The sequence below is a fragment of the Podarcis raffonei genome, chromosome 13, assembly GCF_027172205.1.
Source record: "Podarcis raffonei isolate rPodRaf1 chromosome 13, rPodRaf1.pri, whole genome shotgun sequence".
NCBI lineage: Eukaryota > Metazoa > Chordata > Lepidosauria > Squamata > Lacertidae > Podarcis > Podarcis raffonei.
This window is the reverse complement of record NC_070614.1, coordinates 55721666-55727795: the sequence shown is the minus strand read 5'-3', so window position 1 is coordinate 55727795 and position 6130 is coordinate 55721666. Positions and strand designations below refer to the sequence as shown.

Below are 6130 nucleotides of genomic sequence, written 5' to 3'. Positions count from 1 at the left end.
ATGCATAGTCTGCCACCTGGCATTGCCCGGAGGAAAGGCTTGGCAGAGCACCTTACTTGAGGGATTATGGAGGACAGGGGAGGTGTCATAGAGTCCTAGAGAAATGGAGCAAATTGGCACGTTGATTTTCTATGGATTTTATAGATTTTAGTCCCTTTTGACATTGACAATTGGGAATAAAGGGATATATTGTAGCGAAGAAGAAGGTGAAGAAGACATGCCCCCCCCCCCGTAACATATTAAAAGCAGCTGATCCGCCTTCCTCCAGGAAATGCTCTCGGGCTCCGCCTGGGCTGCAGAGAGGGAGAGATGGGGCGCCCGGCATTCCAGGGGTTAAGAGGAGCGGAGCGGGGTTCCTAGAGGGGACAGGAAGTAGTGGGCGGGGGCAGATCCTCCGGAGCCCGGAAGTGGGGCTCTGGTCGCCGGGTGAGTCTCGTCTCTTCTTCCCCCGAGGGCGGGGGGGGGGGCAGAGCCGTCCAGAGGGCGCCCCCCAGGCAAGGCCCCCTCCCTCCCTCCCTCCCTTCTCAGCATCCCTGCAGGTGCTTGGAGGGAAGGCCTCTCGCCCCCCCGGGAACTTCAGCCGGAGAAGGGGGGGGGAGAAAGGTGCCCTGGGGGTCCAGAGGCGAGGAATTGGGGTCCGGCTGGGGCCAAGGAAGGGGCAGGCTGCCCCCATCTGGAGCCTCGGAGCAGCTCCTTATTCTTGGTCGGGGGGGGAAGGGGACACCTTTCTCTCCCCCCCCCCCCATTTCCTTGGGCAGGAGATCCAGCGAGGGGAAGGAAGCCCCGCCCCCACCGAGACCCCCCCTCTTATTCTTAGGGGGGGGGCAAAGGAGGAGAAGCAGGATCGCGCCCCAAAGAGCGACTTGGCTTTCTCTCCCCAACGCCCGCCTTGGACCTCTCATTCTGGCTCTTTGCCACTCTGTTTGTCTAACTTAAACATTCCAAAATAGAGGCACACTTTTACTCTCGCAAGGTCGAATATCCTGCCTTTGGCAGAAGACATCTGAAGGCAGCCCTCTTTAGGAAAGCTTTGAGTGTTTGATGTATTACAGTACTTGAATATTTGTTTTGGAAGCCGCCCAGAGTGGCTGGGGAAGCCCAGCCAGATGGGCGGGGTATAAAGAATAAATTATTATTATTATTATTATTATTGTCTGCCCTCTAGGGGCGATTCTCAAAAATCCCACGGGAAACACGGTTATGTCCCTGTGGAGATGGCAGTATCGAATCCGTGGCTCATGTCTCTCTTTCCAAGGTTTGAGGAGGGAGTTTCTTACCCCTCTATTGTTCTCACAACTGCATTTTGAATCTCTTTCTGAGTTGTCTTCAAGGGCAGCTGCACATGGGGGGCATTGCAACGATCCCATTGGATCCAGAGCATGGAATACCATGGCCTCCTCCTCTCGTCCCAAAGAGACTGGGGCTGGCAAACTTGCTAGAGCTGGAAGGGGGCACTGCTAGTCACTGAGGCCACCTGGGAACCTCTAAGCAGATGTGGTGGTGATGGGGTTATGCTATGCTACATTATTGTTATTTTAATTACAGTGGTACCTTGGGTTAAGTACTTAATTCGTTCCGGAGTTCCGTACTTAACCTGAAACTGTTCTTAACCTGAAGCACCACTTTAGCTAATGGGGCCTCCTGCTGCTGCCGTGCCGCTGGAGCACAATTTCTGTTCTTATCCTGAAGCAAAGTTCTTAACTTGAAGCACTATTTCTGGGTTAGCGGAGTCTGTAACCTGAAGCGTATGTAACATGAAGCGTATGTAACCCAAGGTACCACTGTATTATAATTATTAATTACCCATTCTATTATTTACATGTGCTTCAACCTAAGTTCCCAGGGCAGATTTCACCATTAAAACACCATAAGAAAAATTGTTTAAAACTAGAACCCGAATATTTCTCCTTCTTCACTCTTCCTTTTTTTCCGTAAAGGAAGCCTCGAGTCTGGGCTGGGGTGCAGTCCAGTCCTGGTTCCTTCCAAGACTCATCTACGCTTACTCGGGGAACCACCTTCTTCTCCTTCCCGTCTATCAGTTTTATAACAGAACAATGTCTTTCTTTGTAGAATTTGCCAGCACCTCTCGTTCGGACGGACAGAACTTGGCAGAGGACCAAGGGGTTCCTGTTCCTTCTGATCTTTTGGAGACTTCCTGAGAGTGAAGATGCGTAAGCAAGACTCAGCTGGCCCTGGAGCAGGAAGAGGCCATGCTATGGAAACGGGGAGCAGTGGGGGATTCTGGGAAATCTCTGGGCAGAAGATCCTGGGAGAGGAGGACACCCTTTGCTCACAGGCGCAGAGCCAGCAGTTCAGGCAGTTCTGCTCCCAGGAGGCCCAAGGACCCCGTGAGGTTTGCCGCCGACTCTACCAGCTTTGCCACCAGTGGCTGAAGCCAGAAAGGCACACAAAAGCTGAGATGCTGGACCTGGTGATCTTGGAGCAGTTCCTGGCTGTCCTTCCAGCGGAGATGGAGAGCTGGGTGAGGGAATGCGGAGCAGAGACCAGTTCCCAGGCAGTGGCCCTGGCCGAAGGTTTCCTCCTGAGTCAGGCGAAGGAGAGGAAGCAGGTGAGAGAGACTTTCCTCTGGATGCTCCCAAGGGGCTCCAGACAGGAGGGAGAAGATCCCTAAATCCCATCCTTTTTGGGGGGAATGTCATTGGATACCCCTCAAGTTTTTGCCCCAGCCATTCCTTCTCAAACCCTTCTCCACATTCTCTATTACAAATTCTTGTTGCTCTTTCAGGAAAGGGATCTGTTGGCAGAAAAGGGCCCAGATTCCTCTGAGGCAGAGAGGACTCCATTGGACACCAGAGAGAGGCCGCTGGGTAAGGAGGAAGGAGTTTCTTCTCAGTTGGGGTCACATTCTGGCCATTCTCAAACCAATCTGTGGGTTCTGTCAGTATTTTTCGGTATGACACTTGGGGTCATGAGGCCAAAGGAGATGAGATATATTTCAGCATAACTAAAATATGAAATGGGGACAAATTCCCAAATGCACCTCTGAGAGAAGCATCCTGCACTCCTGTCTCCCCACTTCCCTTTGTCTCTCGCAGGTGAAAGAAGGATGCCGGCAAGACCTCCTCCTGCATCTCTTCATCCTGGTGGAGGGGAAGCAGCGGCTGAGGAACCGGATCAGGTGCGGGGAAGGAGCCTTTGGGGGAGGGAGAATGGGGGGTGGGGCAGCCAGGATGTTTCTGGGGGCAAATGAATCTCTCTCATGGTCTTTTTTCTTCTGTCAAATCTGGAAAACTGTCATTCTTGCACAGACAGAATGATTTGAAGATAACAACCTAGAGTTCCATCCATTTTCACTAAGATTCATACCCATCATTAAAAACAGTATGAAAGATTCCCAAAACATTAAATTATGCATCCATGGTCAAAATGTGCAGCAAACAATTCTGATTAATACAATGCAGGCAGAAAGAGGAATGTGCAGTAAATAATCTTTATGCTGTGTAAGAGAAGGACCTTTTTTCTTTTAGGGTCCAGTTTGTTTTGAAGATGTCGCTGTTTGTTTCACGGCTGAGGAGTGGGCGTTGCTGGATCCTGCCCAGAAAGCACTGCATAAGGAAGTCATGGAGGAGACTTGGAGGATCATGAACTCTCCCGGTAAGGTTCCCTGTTTGGTCATAATACTTGTTTTGAAATTCAGTCAATATTTTCATATCACAAACCTCCCAGATTTTGACGGATCTCAACTTTGCCACCTAGAGTGTCAGGAGATGTGTCTTAATCTGAATTCATAATATGGCTTATCTCTGTATGAGATTGACATAACTCTAATACGACATAAAGTCGAAGCCTTATTCCTGCATCCTGAAAGGCATTCAGAAACATCCTGAGTTCACACACATCAGGCATTATCAACACATGCAAATATAGGGTTGCTCATTGCAGGATTCTCAGCTCCCCAGTGGGATCCACCCACCCCATGGCAAGGGGGTGTAAAGGCAGGTTGGAGACAGAGATGTCTAGGTTCAGATCATTGCTCAGGATCACAAGCCTTTTGGTTAAACGGAAACAGGATGACCAAAAATGGGCAAGGTGAGAAAGAGGCAGGAAGATCCTGACGGAATTATGCAAATTGTAGGAATCACTGCCCCCTCTCCTATTGTCAGGGGCCGGACTAAGAGGGAAGGGTGAGGGCTGCCCCCCTTCTCCTGAACCTTCCCGTGGGCAAGAGGACAGTATAGATTTAGAACCGTGGTTTGCAGACGGTCATAGTTCAGAGGCTGCAGAGGGGAGAGGGTTTTTCACACGAAGCTGTTCATGCTGCTTCTGTATCTAAGGGAAGAAGCAGCTCAGCATGTCAGCCAAGAGGGTTCACCAAAGAAAGCACCTCTGGGGGTGCCTGACACACGCAGCTGGTCCTGGGCTCCTGCTCTAGAGAAAGAAAACTCAGAGAGGAAGGGAAGGGAGCACTGCGTACGCTCGTCATCGAAATCCTTTCAGTTCTTCCTCTCTCACAAGCGCTAATGAGCACTGTTCAATCCTGATGCTCTAATTCATCTCTCTGTTCATTTCAGGTGTTGAGGAATTAGAAGTGAAGAACAAGGGAAACCATGAGAAAATCCACACAGTGCAGAAGCCATATCAGTCTTTGGAATGTGGAGATAACTTCACTAACAGCTCTGATTCCATATCTCATCAAAATCCCATTGGGAAGAAACCATATCAGTGCTTGGCTTGTGCAAAGAGCTTCAGTAGAAAGGACAATCTCACTTGCCATCAAAAAATTCATACAGGGCAAAAACCATATCAGTGCTTGGATTGTGGAAAGAGATTCAGGAGAAAGGACAATCTCACTTGCCATCAAAGAATCCATACAGGGCAGAAACCGTATCAGTGCTTAGATTGTGGAAAGAGATTCAGTCAGGGCTCCTCTCTCACTTCCCATCAAACTATTCATACAGGAGAGAAACCATATCAGTGCTTGGAATGTGGAAAGAGCTTCGACAGGAAGGATCGTCTTACTTCCCATCAAAGAATTCATACAGGAGAGAAACCCTATCAGTGCTTGGAATGTGGAAAGAGTTTCAGTTGCACTTCCTATCTCACTTCCCATCAAACAATTCATACAGGGGAGAAACCCTATCAGTGCTTGGAATGTGGAAAGAGCTTTGACAGGAAGGATCGTCTTACTTCCCATCAAAGAATTCATACAGGAGAGAAACCCTATCAGTGCTTGGAATGTGGAAAGAGTTTCAGTTGCAGCTCCAGTCTCACTTCCCATCTAATAATCCATACAAAGCAGAAACCCTATCAGTGTTTGGAATGTGGAAAGAGCTTCGATCGGAATATTGATCTCACTTCCCATCAAAGAATTCATACAGGGGAGAAACCGTATCAGTGTTTGGAATGTGGAGAGAGCTTCAGTTGGAAGATATATTTGTCTTACCATCAAAGAATTCATAGAGGGAAGAAACCCTAACAGTGCTTGGAATGTGGAAAGATCTTCACCCACAAGAAAAGTCTCACTTCCCACCAAATAATTCATGCAGGGCAGAAACTACATCAGTCCTTAGAATGCACGATGGGCTTTACTGCAAGAAGAGCGCTTCTGTGACATCAGAGAATTCACAGTGGGGGGAAACCATTTCAATGCCAAGAGTGCGGAAAGAGCTTCACCTTGAAGCAAACACTCACTTCCCATCAAAGAATTCATACGACGGAGACACCCTAATAGTGCTTGAAATGTGGAAAAAGCTTCACTTGGAATGAAAGTTTCACTTCCCATCAAATAACTTGCAGCAGGGAATGTAATAGAATTGTAAGATTGTAGTGTTGGAAGGGACGCTGAGGGTCATCTGCTAGGGAGGGGGAGGGGCCAGTTTGGAATGCTGGGGGTGAGAGGTGATTGGCGTTGAATTCGAAAGGATGGCCTTAGACTGATTTAATATTCAATGTCCTTTTCAATGCAATTATAGGAGGTGAATTATTGGTTTGCTTCATTTTTTCTGGTTTCTATTCTTTATTCTGTATTTTATTTTGTATTTTAATGCTGGACACCGTCCTGAGATTTTCGGTTGAGGGCGATATATCAGTTTAATAGATTGTATATAAGAAAGTGGTCAAACATCAAAAAATACACAACCAAACCCAGCAATTTCCACACAAATCACAG

At 48.2% G+C, this 6130-nt stretch overlaps 1 pseudogene; it reads left to right on the top strand.

The window, feature by feature from the left end:
* The first annotated feature begins 1935 nt into the window (after positions 1-1935).
* LOC128400465 (zinc finger protein 883-like) lies at positions 1936-5821 on the top strand (annotated as a pseudogene).
* Positions 5822-6130: the final 309 nt, after the last annotated feature.